The sequence below is a fragment of the Artemia sp. Qi Xiang Cuo genome, chromosome 9 (assembly GCF_049724085.1).
Source record: "Artemia sp. Qi Xiang Cuo chromosome 9, ASM4972408v1, whole genome shotgun sequence".
NCBI classification, from domain to species: Eukaryota; Metazoa; Arthropoda; class Branchiopoda; order Anostraca; family Artemiidae; genus Artemia; species Artemia sp. Qi Xiang Cuo.
The window spans coordinates 48,150,706-48,170,950 of NC_142802.1; the positions used below are offsets into that span (position 1 = coordinate 48,150,706).

General features: G+C 33.3%; 1 protein-coding gene across 1 annotated transcript in view; it reads left to right on the forward strand.

Annotated features, from left to right (window-relative positions):
- The first annotated feature begins 204 nt into the window (after nt 1-204).
- The window catches only part of SK (small conductance calcium-activated potassium channel), a 570,542-nt gene continuing 550,501 nt past the window's right edge, over nt 205-20,245 (forward strand). Inside the window, exon 1 of the mRNA XM_089094647.1 lies at nt 205-317. The gene's annotated coding sequence lies outside the window, so the exon portion shown is untranslated. The remainder of the gene's footprint in view (nt 318-20,245) is intronic.

A 20,245-nucleotide genomic window follows, 5' to 3' on the forward strand; every position in this document is an offset into this window, starting at 1 on the left:
GCGGCAGTGCGAAAAGATGGCACTGGCAGTGCCCTTTTTCTTTGTTTAGAAGCTTTTGTCTCAAGAACCAAATCAGAGCCATTTGGAACATCCTTTGATTGACCCACACCAGACAATGTTTACACTTTGAGAGAGGTCCAATGAACTATTTATTTTGAATTTCTATAGGAATCTTGATTCTGGAGACAAAATCAATCGGCCTTTCGGAAAAATAAGTAGCGCATGTCTTGTACAGTAATAACGAACAAATTGGAGTAGTTTTTACCTTGAACACATATGGATAGGGAATTATTTATAGGAAAGGCTGAAAAACTCAGGTATGAATTATGGAAGTAATTTTCAAGACGCTACAATTGGTTAATACACGTGTCAATACATTTGTTTGAACACTAGAAAGTGACTTTCCTTTCTTTTTGTTATGTTTTAACTGGTTGGGACTTATTAGAACAGTAATATATAGCTGATTTAAATTCATTATTATAAATTTGCAAATAACTAATTCCTGTATATTAATGGTGCTGTATTTGGTAAAACTAATGGTAATTCTTTAGTACTTGGGTCTCTTTTCATCTAATATTGTGGCAATAGTTTGGTAATTTTGGTACTTCAGAAATTTACAGGTATTTAAAATTGGAGTTCCGAATTACTGATTTCGGCGCTAACGAAAATATATAAGATAATTTGGGTAAAAGGATATTACCCGGTAAAGTGTATAGGTACTGGTGGGACTAATTATGGTACTCCAGTAAACTAATAAAGTAATCTGTATATTCGTCCGAAAATTCAGATGAATCTTTTTTTTCTACTATCCCCTCCAAGTGTGAAAAAATTTATTCATAAGAATTAACAACAAAAGTAATGGACTTTGGGGCTTGAGGCCTTCTTTAGATCAGTGTAAGAGCTTCTTCAGATCAGTGTGAATCAGCCATATAACCAAAGTTCCCTTCTTTCTGAGAAATTGATTAAAAAAATATAATCCGAAAAAAAAGTTTTTTACGAAAAGCAAAGAGTTAAACGTTAAAACGAGTAGAAATAATGTCCTATGATAATTCAAATCTTAAACGGCCGGAAATTACTGACAATGAATAAATGAAACTCAAAGTGAACATAAATTAACATAAATACTCGCATCAAATATAAAGATAAAAGATACTGATATAGATGATTAAATAAACCATAAAAGGAGAAACAACATTAAATTGAATACTCAGATCCTGTTTTTAAAATGAAGAAAAATTATTATAAGCAGTAGCTTGGCTGCTCCCCTCCCCCTAACCGTATACCTTCTAAAGCCTATTTTACCATCTGCGTTTTATAGACAGTTATATAAGTAGAATGGCCCCTATTGATCCCACGAGTACCACGTGGTTTATGGTTTTCTCAGTGAGAATGAAAAAACAGGAATTTTCTCACTTGAGAAAACATGAATTTTCTCACTTTGATGGATGTTTTCTTGGATGGTTATGTGTGTTGGTCAATTTATTTGATGTTTTTCATGGATGTCAACAGCAATTCATGTCTGTTTTATGGTTTTTGTCAGTGAGAATGAAAAAACAGAAACTTTCTCACTTTGATGGATATTAACAGCAATTTATGTTCCTGTTTTACGGTTTTTGTCAGTGAGAATGAAAAAACAGGAACTTTCTCACATTTATGGATGTCAACAGCAATTTATGTCTGTTTTATGGTTTTTGTCAGTGAGAATGGAAAAACAGGAACTTTCTCACATTTATGGATGTCAACAGCAATTTATGTTCCTGTTTTATGGTTTTTGTCAGTGAGAATGAAAAAACAGAAACTTTCTCACATTTATGGATGTCAACAGCAATTCATGTTCCTGTTTTATGGTTCGTTGTCAGTGAGAATGAAAAAACAGGAACTTTCTCACATTGATGGATGTCAACAGCAATTCATGTCTGTTTTATGATTCATTGTCAGTGAGAATGTACATGCTCGACGCGAATGTTATGAGATTGTTTGGCTAACCTAACTTGAGAAATTGATTTACATAATTGTTGGGGGAATTATTGGTCCAAGAAAGGGGAATTAAGAAACAATCATGGCTTCTTTAATCTTTAGGCTAACCTAACCTGAGAACTTGATTTACATAATCGGCGGGGAAATTATTGATTCACGAAGGGGGAATTAAGAAACATTATGGTTTCTTTGATCCTTAGGCTAACCTAACCTGAGAAATTGATTTACATAATCGCTAGGGGAATGTATTGATTCACGAAGGGGGAATTAAGAAACATTATGGCTTTCTTTAATCTTAGGTCTGAGGGATAAACGTTCTTTAGGTCAGAGAGAAAAATTAATATTCTATTTTTAAATAGGGCTTCATTGATCTTTACTGTCAGGAGTTAGAAATGATATCACTTGTTTGTTATCTTGGAATTATGCGGGAGGCTAAAGAGATAGAAATTCTATTTTTAAATACGGCTTCACTGAGCTTTAAGTCGGAGAGATAAATTGATATTCTAACGAAACCTTAATAGTGTAGCTAGGAAAATTTATGAGATGAAGAGATTAACGTAGGAAAGGGTTTCCTAGAAATTTGAAATGTGAATGCACAGAGATGCCAAAAACAAAAGGAACACGCTGAGATTACTTTTAGGGGATTATTTGGGGGAAACGGTTTTAGTCATTTTAGGGAATTATTTTGGCGAAACAGTTAGATACATTTTAAAAGATGATTTTAGAAAAGGTTTTAGAAGAGGTTTTGAGTGTGGTCGTTATAGTAAACAAGTTCTGTTTGAACAGTGTCGTGAGGTCCTCTACCCCAACCCCAAAGGGCCCCGATCGCCCTACCCCGATCCAAAGGGCTCCAATCCCCATACCCCAATCCAGAAGGAGCCCCCCGGTCCCCAAAGGTTCCAAGGGCTCCCACCCGGCCCCCCAGACCCCCAAAGGCCCTCCCCGGGCCCCGTCTTTCGTTGATGTATGTTGTCTGAAACCTATGATTTGGGGTGTCTGGGTTGCTATTTTTGACTTTTCTGAGTTGGATTTCTTAGTCTTTCATAGGTATGTGTTGTCTGAAACCTATGATTTGGGATGGGTGGTTTGCTATTTTGACATTTCTGAGCTGGATTTCATAGCCTTTCATAGGTGTGTGTTGTCAGAAAATTATGATTTGGGATGTGTAGTTTGCTATTTGGACTTTTCAGAGCTAGTATTCTTAGTCTCTCATAGGTGTTTGTTGTCTGAAACTTCTAGTTTGGGGATGAGTAGTTTGCTATTTCAGACTTTTATGAGCTAGGCTTTTCTAGTATATCGTAGGTGAATGTTGTCAGAAAATTATGATTTTGGATATGTAAATTACTATTTCGGGCTTTTCTGAGCTAGATTTCTTAGTCCCTCATAGGTGTTTGTTGACTGAAACCTCTAGTTTGGTATGAGTAGTTTGCTATCTAAGACTTTTATGAGCTAGGCTTTCCTAGTATATCGTAGGTGAATGTTGTCAGAAAATTATGATTTGGGATATATAAATTACTATTTCGGGCTTTTCTGAGCTAGATTTCCAAGTCCATCATAGGTGTTTGTTGTCTGAAACCTATAGTTTGGGATGAGTAGTTTGCTATTTTGGACTTTTCAGAGCTAGGTTTATTAGCCTTTCATAGGTGTGTGTTGTCAGAAAATTATGATTTGGGATATGAAAATTACTATTTTTGTCTTTTCTTAGATAGATTTCTTAGCCTTTCATAGATGTTTGTTGTCTGAAACCTATATTTTGGGATGAGTAGTTTGCTTTTGGACTTTTTAGATCTGGATTTCTTAGACTTTCGTAGGTGTGTGTTGACTGAAACTTATGATTTGGGATATGTAAATTACTATTTCGGGCTTTTCTAAGCTAGATTTCTTAGTCTTTCGTTGGTGTGTGTTGTCTGAAACCTATGATTTGGGATTTGTTGTTTTGCTGTTTTGACTTTTCAGAGCTAGGATTCTTAGTCCCTCATAGGTGTTTGTTGTCTGAAACCTATAGTTTGAGATGAGTAGTTTGCTATTTCAGGCTTTTCTGAGTTAAGGTTTCTTAGTATTTCATAGGTGTGTGTTGTCTGAAACTTATGACTTGAGGTGTCTAATTTGCTATTTCAGGCCTTTCTGAGCTAAGGTTTCATAGTATTTCGTAGGTGAATGTTGTCTGAAACTTATGATTTTGGATATGTAAATTACTATGTCGTGCTTTTCTAAGTTAGATTTATTAGTATTTAGTTAGTGTGTGTTGACTGAAACCTATGATTTGGGATATAAGTTTCTTAGTCTTTCATTGGTGTGTGTTGTCTGAAACCTATGATTTGGGATTTGTAGTTTGCTTTTTGGACTTTTCAGAGCTAGGATTCATAGTCCCTCATAGGTTTTTGTTGTCTGAAACCTATAGTTTGGGATGAGTAGTTTGCTATTTCAGGCTTTTCTGAGCTAAGGTTTCCTAGTGTTTCGTAGGTGTGTGTTGTCTGAAACTTATGATTTGAGGTGTGTAATTTGCTATTTCAGGCTTTTCTGAGCTAAGGTTTCATAGTATTTCGTAGGTGAATGTTGTCTGAAACGTATGATTTGTGATATGTAAATTACTATTTCGTGCTTTTCTAAGATAGTTTTCATAGTATTTTTTTGTTGTGTGTTGTCTGAAACCTATGATTTGGGATGTGTGGGTTGCTATTTTTGACTTTTCTGAGCTGGATTTCTTAGCCTTTCATAGGTATGTGTTGTTTGAAACCTATGATTTGGGATGTTTAATTTGCTATTTTTGACTTTTCTGAGCTAGGTTTCTTAGCCTTTCATAGGTGTGTGCTGTCAGAAAATTATGATTTCGGATTTGTAGTTTGCTTTTTTAGACTTTTCAGAGCTAGGATTCTTAGTCCCTCATAGGTGTTTGTCGTCTGAAACCTCTGGTTTGGGATGAATAGTTTGCTATTTCAAGCTTTTCTGAGCTATGGTTTCTTAGTATTTCATAGGTGTGTGTCGTCTGAAACTTATGATTTGAGGTATGCAATTTGCTATTTCCGACTTTTCATAACCAGATTTCTTAGTCTTTCGTAGGTATGTGGTGTCTGAAACCTATGATTTGGGATGTGTGGGTTGCTATTTTTTTACTTTTCTGAGCTGGATCTTTTAGCCTTTCGTAGGTGTGTGTTGACTGAAACCTATGATTTGGGAATGAGTGATTTGCCATTTTTGACTTTTCTGAGCTAGATTTCTTAGCCTTTCATAGGTGTGTGCTTTCAGAAAATTATGATTTGGGAGGTGTAGTTTGCTTTTTAGACTTTTCAGAGCTAGGATTCTTAGTCCCTCATAGGTGTTTGTTGTCTGAAACCTATAGTTTGGGATGAATAGTTTGCTATTTCAAGCTTTTCTGAGCTATGGTTTCTTAGTATTTCATAGGTGTGTGTTGTCTGAAACTTATGATTTGAGGTATGCAATTTGCTATTTCCGACTTTTCATAACCAGATTTCTTAGTCTTTCGTAGGTATGTGGTGTCTGAAACCTATGATTTGGGATGTGTGGGTTGCTATTTTTTGACTTTTCTGAGCTGGATCTTTTAGCCTTTCGTAGGTGTGTGTTGACTGAAACCTATGATTTGGGAATGAGTAGTTTGCTATTTTTGACTTTTCTGAGCTAGATTTCTTAGCATTTCATAGGTGTGTGCTTTCAGAAAATTATGATTCGGGAGGTGTAGTTTGCTTTTCGGACTTTTCAGAGCTTGGATTCTTAGTCCCTCATAGGTTTTTGTTGTCTGAAACTTCTAGTTTGGGATGAGTAGTTGGATATTTCAGGCTTTTCTGAGCTAAGGTTTCTTAGTATTTCGTAGGTGAAGCTTCCACGTCAGTTTTAAGTTCACCAAAACATAAAAAATTTAAAGTTCAGTTCTAATTTTTCCATAGAAGATAGGAAAAGTTATACTATGATTGTGATTATTTTCTATGAAGATAGAAAGTTTCACTTTAATTCTAAATTTTCTTAAATTCAGTTCCGACTTTTCTCAAAGAGATGAAAACATTTAAAGTTCAATTTAAAATTTTCACAACGAAGTCAAGGAAAGTTCAAGTTCTCTTCTGAATTTTCTCAATGAAAAAGAAATTAGTCATTGATCATTTCTATTTTTCCAAATAACATAAAAATTTTCCACTTTAGTTCAGGTTAGGTTAGGTTATTTCACAAAGACATAAAGAAATTTAAAGTTCAATTCTAAATTTTTCGATGGAAGATAGAAAAAGTAATACCATACTTGTGAATATTTTCCTGGAAGATAAAAAGTTCTAGTTCAATTTAAAATTTTCTCAACGAAGTGAAGAAACGTTCAAGTTCTCTTCTGAACTTTACCAAAGAACACACTTCAATTCTAATTTCTCCAGAGAAAACAAAAATCTTCCACTTCAGTTCTTTATTTCACAAAGACATAAAGAAATTTAAAGTTCAATTCTAATTTTTCGGTGGAAGATAGAAAAAGTAATACCATACTTGTGAATATTTTCACGGAAGATAAAAAGTTCTAGTTCAATTTAAAATTTTCTCAACGAGTTCAAGGAAAGTTCAAGTTCTCTTCTGAACTTTACCAAAGAACACACTTCAATTCTAATTTATTCTGAGAAAACAGAAATCTTCCACTTCATTTCATTATTTCACAAAGACATAAAGAAATTTAAAGGTAAATTCTAAATTTTTCGATTTGACATAGAAAAATTAATACCATACTTTTGATTATTTTAAAAGAAGATCAAAATTTCTACTCCAATTTTAAATTTTATCAATGACGTGAAGAAAAGTTCATGTTCTTTACTGAATTTTACCAAAGAACACAATTCAATTCTAATTTCTACAGAGAAAATAAAAATCGTCCACTTAAGTTCTTTATTTCACAAAGACATAATGAAATTTAAAGTTCAATTCTAAATTTTTCTGTGTAAGATATAAAAAGTAATACCATACTTGTTTATATTTTCCCGTAAGATAAAAAGTTATAGCTCAACTTAAAATTTTATCAACGAAGTGAAGAAAAGTTCGAGTTCTCTTCTGAATTTTACTAAAGAAGACAATTCCTTTCTAATTTCACCAGAGAAAATAAAAATCTTCCACTTCAGTTCTTTATTTCACAAACGACATAAAGAAATTTAAAGTTCAATTCTAAATTTTTCTGTTGAAGATAGAAAAAGTTATATCATACTTGGGAATATTTTCCCGGAGGATTGAAAGTTCTAGTTCAATTTAAAATTTTCTCAACGAAGTGAAGAAAAGTTCAAGTTCTCTTCTGAACTTTACCAAAGAACACACTTCAATTATAATTTCTCCAGAGAAAATAAAAATCTTCCACTTCAGTTTTAAGTTCCCGAAAGAAATAAAAAAATTTAAAGTTATATTCTAAATGTTTAGATGGAAGATAGAAAAAGTAATACTATGACTGTGATTGTTTTCCATGAATATCAAAAGTTTCACTTTATTTATAATTTTTCTTAAATTCAGTTCTGATTTTTCTCAAAGAGATGGAAAATTTAAAGTTCTGTTCCAAATTTTTCATAGAAGATAGAAAAAGTTATACATTGGTTATGAATATGCAACATGAAGATAAGGAACTCCAATTTAATTCTGAGTTTTCTCGAAGAAGTGCAAACTGTTCAAGTTCTCTTTTGAATATTCTTAAAGAAGAGAAAAAAGTTAACTCAATTCTGAATTTTACCAATGAAAATGAAAAAACCTTCCACTTCAGTCCTTAATTTCTCAAAGACATAAAAAATTTAAAGTTCAGTTCTAAATTTTTCTGTAGAAGATGGGAAAAGTTATACTATGATTGTGATTATTTTCCAGTGAAGATAAAAAGTTTCACTTTAATTCTAATTTTCTTAAGTTCACTTCCGATTTTTCGCAAAGAGATGAAAAATTTAAAGTTTTGTTCCAAATTTTTCATAGAATATAGAAAAAGTTATACATTGATTTGAATATTCGACATGAAGATAAGGAGCATCACTTTAATTCTGAGTTTTCTCGAAGAAGTGCAAAATGTTCAAGTTCTCTTCTGAATTTTCTTAAAGAAGTAAAAAAGTTAGCTCAATTCTGAATTTTACCAATGAAGATGAAAAAAGCTTCCACTTCAGTTCTTAATTCCACAAAGAAATACAAAATTCAAAGTTCTCTTTTAATGTTTCCAAGAAAATAAAAAAGCTCCACTTCAGTTCTGTTTTTTATTCTCAAAGATATGAAAAATTTTAAAGTTCTTTTCTAATTTTTAATTAAGTGTTGGCTCCCTTGTCTTATGGATTTAACCATCAAATTTTTAAATTAGAAAAGGAGTGACTCGTTCTATTATTAAAGACAATCGTTCAAACTCCTTCATCTAACCTCCAAAACAATAGGTTAGGTTAAGTATAAATAAATATTAATAAATAAATAGAAACATTTCTACATGTTTAAGTTAGGTTAGGTTAGGTTAACTTATCATGAGTGCTCATGATAAGTTAACCTAACCTTTTCCGGCGAGTATGGTTAGGTTAGGTTAGGCTAGATTAAGTTAGATTAGATGAGGTTAGGTTAAGTTAGGTTAGGTTAGCCTACGGACGCTTCACTTAGGTTAGCTTAGGTTAGGTGAGAGACAGGCAAAAAGTTAGGTGTATGATTAGGTTAGGTTAGATTAAGTTAGGTTAGGTTAAGTTAGGTTAGGCTAGGTTAGCCTACGTACGCGCGCGTAAAAATTATAAATAAAGTGAAACTTTTGATCTTCATGGAAAACAATCTTAGTCATAGTATTACTTTTTCTATCTTCTATGAAAAATTTGGAACAGAACTTTAAATTTTTCTATCTTCCATCTAAAAATTTAGAATATAACTTTAAATTTCTTTATTTCTTTGGGGAACTTAAAACTGAAGTGGAAGATTTTTATTTTCTCTGGAGAAATTAGAATTGAAGTGTGTTCTTTGGTATAAAGTTCAGAAGAGAACTTGAACTTTTCTTCACTTCGTTGAGAAAATTTTAAATTGAGCTAGAGCTTTCTATCTTCCGGGAAAATATTCCCAAGTTTGATATTACTTTTTCTATCTTCCACCGAAAAATTTAGAATTGAACTTTAAATTTCTTTATGTCTTTTGTGAAATAAAGAACTGAAGTGGAATATTTTTATTTTCTCTGGTGAAATTAGAAAATAATTGTGTTCTTTTGTAAAATTCAGAAGAGAACTTGAACTTTTCTTCACTTCTTTGAAAAAATTTTAATTTTAACTATAACTTTTTATCGTCCGGGAAAATATTCACAAGTCTGGTATTACTTTTTCTATCTTCCACCGAAAAATTTAGAATTGAACTTTAAATTTCATTATGTCTTTGTGAAATAAAGAACTTAAGGGGAAGATTTTTATTTTCTCTGTAGAAATTAGAATTGAATTTTGTTATTTGGTAAAATTAAGTAAAGAACATGAAATTTTCTTCACTTCATTGAGAAAATTTAAAATTGAACTAGAACTTTTTATCTTCCGTGAAAATAATCACAAGTATGGTATTAATTTTTCTATCTCCCACCGAAAAATTTAGAATTGAATTTTAAATTTCTTTATGTCTTTGTGAAATAAAGAACTGAAGTGGAAGATTTTTGTTTTCTCTGAAAAAATTAGAATTGACGTGTGTTCTTTGGTAAAGTTCAGAAGAGTACTTGAACTTTACTTAACTTCGTTGAGAAAATTTTAAATTGAACTAGAACTATTTATCTTCCGTGAAAATATTCACTAGTATGGTATTACTTTTTCTATCTTCCACCGAAAAATTATAATTGAACTTTAAATTTATTTATGTCTTTGTGAAATAAAGAACTGAAGTGGAAGAATTTTGTTTTCTCTGGATAATTTAGAATTGAAGTGTGTTCTTTGGTCAAGTTGAGAAGAGAACTTGAATTTTTCTTCACTTCGTTGATAAAATTTTAAATTGAACTAGAACTTTTTATCTTCTAGGAAAATATTCACAAGTATGGTATTACTTTTTCTATCTTCCATCGAAAAATTTAGAATTGAACTTTAAATTTCTTTATGTCTTCGAGACAGAACTGAACTAAAGTGGAAAATTTTTATATTATTTGGAAAAATAGAAATGATCAATGACTAATTTCTTATTCGTTGAGAAAATTCAGAAGAGAACTTGAACTTTCCTTGACTTCGTTGAGAAAATTTTAAATTGAACTTTAAATTTTTTCATCTCTTTGAGAAAAGTCGGAACTGAATTTAAGAAAATTTAGAATTAAAGTGAAACTTTCTATCTTCATAGAAAATAATCACAATCATAGTATAACTTTTCCTATCTTCTATGGAAAAATTAGAACTGAACTTTAAATTTTTTATGTCTTGGTGAACTTAAACCTGACGTGGAAGCTTCACCTACGAAATACTAAGAAACCCTAGCTCAGAAAAGCCTGAAATATCCAACTACTCATCCCAAACTAGAAGTTTCAGACAACAAACACCTATTAGGGACTAAGAATCCTAGCTCTGAAAAGTCCAAAAAGCAAACTACACTTCTCAAATTATAATTTTTTGAAAGCACACACCTATGAAAGGCTAAGAAATCTAGCTCAGAAAAGTCAAAAATACCAAACCACTCATTCCCAAATCATAGGTTTTAGTCAACACACACCTATGAAAGGCTAAGAAATCCAGCTCAGAAAAGTAAAAAAATAGCAACCCACACATCCGAAATCATAGGTTTCAGACACCACATACCTACGAAAGACTAAGAAATCTGGTTATGAAAAGTCCGAAATAGCAAATTGCATACCTCAAATCATAAGTTTCAGACAACACACACCTATGAAATACTAAGAAACCATAGCTCAGAAAAGCTTGAAATAGCAAACTATTCATCCCAAACTATAGGTTTCAGACGACAAACGCCTATGAGGGACTAAGAATCCTAGCTCTGAAAAGTCAAAAAAGCAAATTACAAATCCCAAATCATAATTTTCTGACTGCACACACCTATGAAAGGCTAAGAAACCTAGCTCAGAAAAGTCAAAAATAGCAAATTAACCATCCCAAATCATAGGTTTCAAACAACAAATACCTATGAAAGGCTAAGAAATCCAGCTCAGAAAAGTCAAAAATAGCAACCCACCCATCCCAAATCATTGGTTTCAGACAACAAACATCAACAAAAGACTATGAAATCTATCTTAGAAAAACCCGAAATATGAATTTATATATCCCGAATCATTAATTTCAGACAACAGTCACCTAAGAAATACTATGAAACCTTAGCTCAGAAAAGCCTGAAATAGCAAATTACGCACCTCAAATTATAAGTTTCGGACGACACACACCTATGAAATACTAGTAAACCTTACCTCAGAAAAGCCTGAAATACCAAACTACTCCTCCCAAACTATAGGTTTCAGACAACAAACATCTAGGAGGGACTATGAATCCTTGCTCTGAAAAGTCCAAAAAGCAAACTACAAATCCCAAATCATAGGTTTCAGACAATACACACCATCGAAATACTAAGAACCTTATATCCCAAATCATAGGTTTCAGTCAACACACACCAACAAAAGACTAAGAAATCTAACTTAGAAAAGCCCGAAATAGTAATTTACATATCCCAAATCATAAGTTTCAGACAACATTCACCTACGAAATACTATGAAACCTTAGCTCAAAAAGGCCTGAAATAGCAAATTAGACACCTCAAGTCATAAGTTTCAGACAACACAAACCTATGAAATACTTAGAAACCTTAGCTCAGAAAAGCCTGAAATAGCAAACTACTCATCCCAAACTATAGGTTTCAGACAACAAACACCTATGAGGGACTATGAATCATAGCTCTGAAAAGTCCAAAAAGCAAAACTACAAATCCCAAATCATAGGTTTCAGACAACACACACAAACGAAAGACTAAGAAATCTATCTTAGAAAAGCCCGAAATAGTAATTTACATATCCCAAATCATAAGTTTCAGTCAACACACACCCACGAAAGGCTAAGAAATCCAGCTCTGAAAAGTCCAAAAGCAAACTACTCATCCCAAACTATAGGTTTCAGACAACAAACACCTATGAAAGTCTAAGAAATCTATCTTAGAAAATTCAAAAATATTAATTTACATATCCCAAATCATAAGTTTCTGACAAAACACACCTATGAAAGGCTAAGAAACCTAGCTCAGAAAAGTCAAAAATAGCAAACTACTCATCCCAAACTATAGGTTTTAGACAACAAAAACCTATTAGGGACTAAGAAATCTAGCTCAGAAAAGCCCGAAATAGTAATTTACATATCCCAAATCATAATTTTCTGACAACATTCACCTACGATATACTAGGAAAGCCTAGCTCATAAAAGTCTGAAATAGCAAACTACTCATCCCAAACTAGAGGTTTCAGACAACAAACACCTCTGAGGGACTAAGAAATCTAGCTCAGAAAAGCCCGAAATAGTAATTTACATATCCCAAATCATAATTTTCTGACAACATTCACCTACGATATACTAGGAAAGCCTAGCTCATAAAAGCCTGAAATAGCAAACTACTCATTCCCAAACTAGAAGTTTCAGACAACAAACACCTATGAGAGACTAAGAATCCTAGCTCTGAAAAGTCCAAATAGCAAACTACACATCCCAAATCATAATTTTCTGACAACACACACCTATGAAAGGCTAAGAAATCCAGCTCAGAAAAGTCAAAATAGCAAACCACCTATCCCAAATCATAGGTTTCAGACAACACATACCTATGAAAGACTAAGAAATCCAACTCAGAAAAGTCAAAAATAGCAACCCATACACCCCAAATCATAGGTTTCAGACAACATACATCAACGAAAGACGGGCCCGGGGAGGGCCTTTGGGGGTCTGGGGGCCGGGTGGGAGCCCTGGGAACCTTTGGGGACCGGGGGGTTCCTTCTGGATTGGGGTATGGGGATTGGAGCCCTTTGGATCGGGGTAGGGCGATCGGGGCCCTTTGGGGTTGGGGTAGAGGACCTCACGACACTGTTCAAATAGAATTTGTTTACTATAACGACCACACTCAAAACCTCTTCTAAAACCATTTCTAAAATCATCTTTTAAAATGTCTCTAACTGTTTCGCCGAAATAATTCCCTAAAATGACTAAAACAGTTTCAACCAAATAATCCCCTAAAAGTAATCTCAGCCTGTTCCTTTTGTTTTTGGCATCTCTGTGCATTCACATTTCAAATTTCTAGGAAATCTTTTCCTAAGTTAATCTCTTCATCTCATAAATTTTCCTAGCTACACTATTAAGGTTTCGTTAGAATATTAATTTATCTCTCCGACTTAAAGCTCAGTGAAGCCGTATTTAAAAATAGAATTTCTATCTCTTTGGCCTCCCGCATAATTCCAAGATAACAAGTGATGTCATTTCTAACTCCTGACGGTAAAGATCAATGAAGCCCTATTTAAAAATAGAATATTAATTTTTCTCTCTGACCTAAAGAACGTTTATCCCTCAGACCTAAGATTAAAGAAAGCCATAATGTTTCTTAATTCCCCCTTCGTGAATCAATACATTCCCCTAGCGATTATGTAAATCAATTTCTCAGGTTAGGTTCGCCTAAAGATCAAAGAAACCATAATGTTTCTTAATTCCCCCTTCGTGAATCAATAATTTCCCCGCCGATTATGTAAATCAAGTTCTCAGGTTAGGTTAGCCTAAAGATCAAAGAAGCCATGATTGTTTCTTAATTCCCCTTTCGTGAACCAATAATTCACCCACCGATTATGTAAATCAATTTCTCAGGTTAGGTTAGCCAAACAATCTCATAACATTCGCGTCGAGCATGTACATTCTCACTGACAATGAATCATAAAACAGACATGAATTGCTGTTGACATCCATCAATGTGAGAAAGTTCCTGTTTTTTCATTCTCACTGACAACGAACCATAAAACAGGAACATAAATTGCTGTTGACATCCATAAATGTGAGAAAATTCCTGTTTTTCCATTCTCACTGACAAAAACCATAAAACAGGAACATAAATTGCTGTTGACATCCATAAATGTGAGAAAGTTCCTGTTTTTCCATTCTCACTGACAAAAACCATAAAACAGACATAAATTGCTGTTGACATCCATAAATGTGAGGAAGTTCCTGTTTTTTCATTCTCACTGACAAAAACCATAAAACAGGAACATAAATTGCTGTTAACATCCATCAAAGTGAGAAAGTTTCTGTTTTTTCATTCTCACTGACAAAAAACATAAAACAGACATGAATTGCTGTTGACATCCATGAAAAACATCAAATAAATTGACCAACACACATAACCATCCAAGAAAACATCCATCAAAGTGAGAAAATTCATGTTTTCTCAAGTGAGAAAATTCCTGTTTTTTCATTCTCACTGAGAAAACCATAAACCACGTGGTACTCGTGGGATCAATAGGGGCCATTCTACTTATATATATTTCAAACAGTGTGCTTTAATTTTATAAAGTATCGACGAAAAAAAAATCACTTTAATAACTAGGATGACTGGAAAAAACTAATGTAAACAAATTGAGTGAATAATATAAACAATATTAATTCGTGGATATATTTGCAATTTAGCATTTATTTAACATTAATTTTAAATTTTTCAATATTATAATTATGAAAAAAGGTGAATATATTTAATTTTCAATAAAGCAGAAATGTGAGGCCTTTTGATTAAGTTCAATATCCACTTCAGCATTTCTTGTAAGTTGTGAATATACACATTATCTTTTGACCAGCTCCAGCATCTCCCTCAACATTCCCTGGTAGTTTTATTTTAAAACCATTAGCCATTCGTGATGCATTACAGATGCACCCTTTAACAACTGGAATACACATAATGTCTTTCGATTATGTTCAACACCCACTCAACCTTTTCTAAATTTGTCAAATTGATACGCTTAACTCAACATTTGCTAAAGTTTCAAGTTTATGATCTTAGCCCTTCCTGAGATATTGGAGCTATAGCTTTTTGAAAACTGGAAAACACAAAGTGTATTTTCGACACCCCTTCAACATTCTCTGAGAAATTTAACTTAATGACTTTAACTGTTCTTCAGAAATAGAAAATATGCCTTTTTTACAAACTGGATACAAATACATGATTTTCATATAGTTTAAGATCCCCTTAGAATTCCCTGAAGGCTTCAACTTAATACCGAAAGCTGTTCCTTAGATGAATAAGCATGCGCCCAGATCCGCTCTCATGAAAACTTGGATTCACCTAGTGTATTTTTTGGGTGCAAAATTCCCCTCAACATTCAGAGAAAATTTCACCTTAATACCCTTATTTGTTACTAAAATATGGCAGATGCCACTTTTTGAACACCTGGATGCACACGGAGTTTTTTTTAAATTAGATCAGTATCCCCCTCAATATTCCATGAATTTTCCGACCTAGTAACCAAAGCCATTCCTGATATAAACCAGATAAGCCCTTTTGGCAACCTGGATGCACTTAAATCTTTTGATTTATTCCAATATTAGTAGTAGTAGAAGTAGTAGTAGTAGTAGTAGTAGTAGTAGCAGTAGTAGTAGTAGTGGTTGTAGCAGTAATAGTAATATTAGGCTAGTAATAGTAGTAAGTGTAGTAGAAGTAGTAGTAGTATCAGTAGTAGAAGCAGTGGTAGTAGTAGCAGCAGTAGTAGTAGTAATAGTAGCAATAGTAGTAAAAGTAGTAGCATTGGAAGCTTCAAATAAATATCCTTAGTTTTTTCTAAAAAAAAGTGTAGCTATACACTTTTGAATATTTTGTTGTGGATGCATATTTTTTTTTTTAGTTCAACATCCCCCCCAGCATTCCCTGAAGTTTTACTTTAATACCTTTGCCCTTCTCGCACCCACTCAGGATCAAACATTCCGTTTTTTCCAATAATAAATCCTTTTTGTAAATAATGTGCAAGTTGGATAGCTCACAACCTTAATCAGGGACCTGGGGGGGAAGTCATCCCACGAAGGCCAAATTTGCGGATATTTTGGCCATTTGGAACAAAACGGTTATCTCAAAATTTTTATCCAAGTTGAGGGGAGGGAGGTTGAGCTACCCGCTCAACATTCCCTGAATTTTGAACTTCATACCCTCAGCCGCTCCTGGAATATTACTGGTACTTCCTTTTGACTACAAACATCCATTTAGTGTGTTCTGATTTTGTTCAACATCCTCCTCAGTATTCACGAAAGGATCATCTGAATACCTTAAGCCTTTTTTCAGACTTGGGACCAAATATGACCACCTTTCCGAAAAACAAACCCTATGTGTGAACAACGGGCAATTGGCATAACTTATAACCCTTGTCTCAGAGGCGTTGCGAGGCAATCTCATCCCCAGGGACACAGTTATTTAACCTTTAGAGTATTTTGAGAAAAACATCTAATTAAGAAATAAAAAATGTCAAATGCTTTTCTCAGTTCTTAATATTGCAGCGGGAACGCATCCTCGATTCAAGAAGCAATGAGAGAAAATTCGAAAATTTTAAATAATATTTGTTGTTAAGACTTTAGTTCTTGAAATAAAAAAAGTAGGTCATTGTCTGGAACACTAAAAAAATCTCATGAAAAAATTATAAGAGCTCCAGATTCTAAGTTTTTTTCTCTTTGGGAAAAGGGATTTTTTTAAAATATATTGACACTACAGACAATAATTATTGACAAAAAATTTGTTGCTAAAATATTAGCCTGTCATTTTTCACGGCAAGTATCCTTTATAAGATGTAAATTTTATGGTGGCCGGCGTTTACCCCCCCATCCCCCAGGGGGAATACCCTCACAGAAAATACCCCCAGAAAATGCCACCCCCTGCGGAAAATACCCTCCCAGGAAATACCCTACTGGAAAATTTTTCCCCCATCCGCGGGAAATAACTTCCTTCCTCGGAGTATATAGAAAAATATAAAATGACGGAGTCTAATAGAAAGAAACAACAACAAAAAGACGTAATTCTTTTAATTTCCAAAAAAAAGACTATTTCAATTGAAAACGAAAAGAAATTGATTTAAAAAAAACTTTTCCATACGACAAGCCTGTCTAAGAAAAGTAAAGGCCTCCATTAAACCAAAAATGAGTAGAAACAAATTTAAATAGTTTTCCGAACGTAAAACGACCACAAATCACTATCAACAAACAAATTAAACCCAAAACAAACAGAATTTACAATTAATAACCGTGTCAAACTCAAAACGAGCAAAAATTAACAAGAGTAGAGCTGATAACCCACACGCCTTCTCAAGACTCGAACATAATTTACACTTTACTGAAAAAAAATTAAAAAAACAAGTTTTTTTTTTAACTAAAAAGCAAGGAGTGACATAAAAAATTCAAACGAACAGAAATTGTTCCGTTTTGAAAGGGGCTGTCGCCTCCTCGACGCCTCGCTCGTTACGCTAAAGTTTGACTCTGTATTACAACCATGGGTGCCCGCAAGGGGGCCAGGGGCCACGCCCCCTGGTAATTTGGGACTATAAAGTAATTGTAAGGAAACCAAAGGAAAAATAGCAGAATAGGGGACAACCATGGAAAAAATGTTTGTTGCCCCTTTGTTGGCTGCCTGCCAATAGATTTTGACCCATAGTAAGGAAAATATAAGTTCTAATCTGTGACTGAGTAACTCTTAACCAGTTTTCAGCAAACATTTTTCTATAAAATTTGGTTGGAGCAAAAAAAAAAGAAAAAAACAGAAAATAACAACGAAATTTTAATAGTAATGAATGGTAAGTAAATAACGATCCTTGCCAATACCGAAAGTATAAGAGCCTAACTATTGAAAACATTTAGACAAAGAATCAACTTTTTGTGGTGATCCTAAATATGTATTTGTTAATTAGTAATTAGTGCAGTAATTAGAACACAAGAAAGTTAGTAAAATTATAGAAAAGACAAGGAAAACAGCTTAATAAGGGACAATTTTGGTAAAAATATGCCGTCAACTTTTGCTTGCATTGCATGAGTACCCATGGGCTGATATATGAAGCCACTGTAATCAAAAATGTTTCCCTTGAACAGAATGCTGGGAATTTCTGTATTATCCCCCTGAACGGATACGTTTTTTGTGTTTTATTATCATATTTTTTTCAAGGAGTAATGGTATTTATTTAGTTGTCACTTTGAAAAAGATTTGAATTTTTACACTTATGAAGTATAGTGTTGATGAAACGGGACCTAGAGTACCTAAGGTGGTGGTCGAAATTACAAGGGGCTCCCGGCTAACCCTAAAATGGGACAAGATGTATGCTGGATATCTTATGACATTAGGCAAATTCAAGTCGGAAGAACAATTATGCTTTGGGGCTAAGGTGAATATAGTGCACATACAGAGAGTATAAGATAGATTAATTGCGCCGGCCAAACATATTGAAGAGAACAATTTATAGAAAACGGTTAGTCTGTATTTGGTAGTAAGAGTGTTAAAATGGATAGATTTAAGAACCAGAAACTCATACGTAATCAATTAAAATTGGAAAAATGTTTAGTTTTAGATGATGACTTTCTGGAATTATCTCTTCAACGGAAAAAATTTTCTCGAGAAATTCTTAATGATATAATGGGAACCGATCCCCCATCTTTGGACTACTGTATTAAACTTTGTCGTTGTGGTCCTCAAGCTTTTATTCAATTTATAGATATACTAATTGAGACAAAACAAAATGATATTGTGGTTTTGCTTATCTGCTACTTAGACCAGTATTCTGTGACGCCCCTAGTAGACATTTTCTACTGATCCCGAGACAGTTTTTCTTTTTGAAAGTGAGACAGTCAACAACATGTTTTACACATGCCCAATATGCTTGTATACATTGGGCAGCTGGTCATCCCGTGAGAATTGTACTTTTGCTGATGACTATAATGAAAAGTGTAAATTATGCAATCCATGTAAATTCTGTAGAGGATATGTAGTGCAAATTAAAGAATTTAATTCATATCTGGAAGAGATTTGTGACTCTCATCCTAGAGGATTCATATGCTCCAATTTTCACTATGATAAATGTGATCAATGGGAAAATACCTACCCTGGCATGACTGCAAAAAACCCTAAACATGGGTTCAGTTTATTTATAAGAAACTTGTATCGTCGTGGTTTTAATTTGTTTTGGAAAGAAGAACCTGGTCTACGCTTCAATTGCTGAAATAATTTTTATGTATTAATTTATTTTATTTATTTATTGAAAAACCCGTCAAATCAACACACAACAAGACGGGGCACTTAAAAAAAAGAAAAAAAGAGAAAAAAAGACACAAACTAAAAAAAACTGAACGAACAAAGAAAACGAATCATTGAATCACTGAATCACCGAATGAGTAGATGGGACCATTCGTGTAGATTTTGGCGTATTTGAAGAGTCTGATTTAAAAAAAGAGTCTAATAATAAAAGAGTCTGGTGTTTACTACATAGCTGTGAAGATACCGGCTACTTTGATTTTAAACCTACAGACGTTTAATTGGCTGTTACAGAAAGTGATTCTTCATATGATAATTTTGTACGTGACATTGCTTCAAATAAGCAAATTGAAACACGTGAATTTTAATGAATCAGAGTAGTATTATTGACTTTACAAAGAGATTTAATAAAAATGAAGTTACACAGTATTGTAGAAAATGTGACCCTGACTTTACACATCAAGATGAATACAATTTGAATAATGATGATCTGTTATCACTCATCGTTTTTGATGATTACCTATACGTAGAAGAAGAAATATAAAAAGGACGCAGTGTTTTGTATATATAAAAATTTTATTAAGAAACAAATTTACATACATTTTTAAAGCATTTCACTTATTGGGCACTGAAATTTATATTATAGAGGTAGGAAATAATACTTTCAACTAGAAAGTTGTTCAATCGAGGATTGTCACCACAAATCTTGAGGGATTCGATCTAAGTGTTTCCACGACTTCGAAACATAAATTAAAATTGGACATGAAAACCACGACTTTTCGTTGATAGATCTTGCACCCGCTTCCGATTTTGAATAATAGATTTTCCACACTTCCCAAGAAAATTTTTTAATTTGAGGTGTGTAGAATGTATACGGTAGACCCAGCGGATCAAAAATTTTTATTTTGCTTCTTGTTTGAAAGATCCATAACAAATGCCCCGTCTTTACACTTGATGGACTGCAATTAACAATAATAATGGTATTTTAAACATATTGAATATGTTCCAGGAAATCTGAAGGTATGCAATAGTATTTATATTCGGAAATATAGGGGTCCATATTGAATACACTGACTATTTGATTCGTGTTCATGACACCAAGTCTAATAAAACACTGCCGACAGGGGTAATT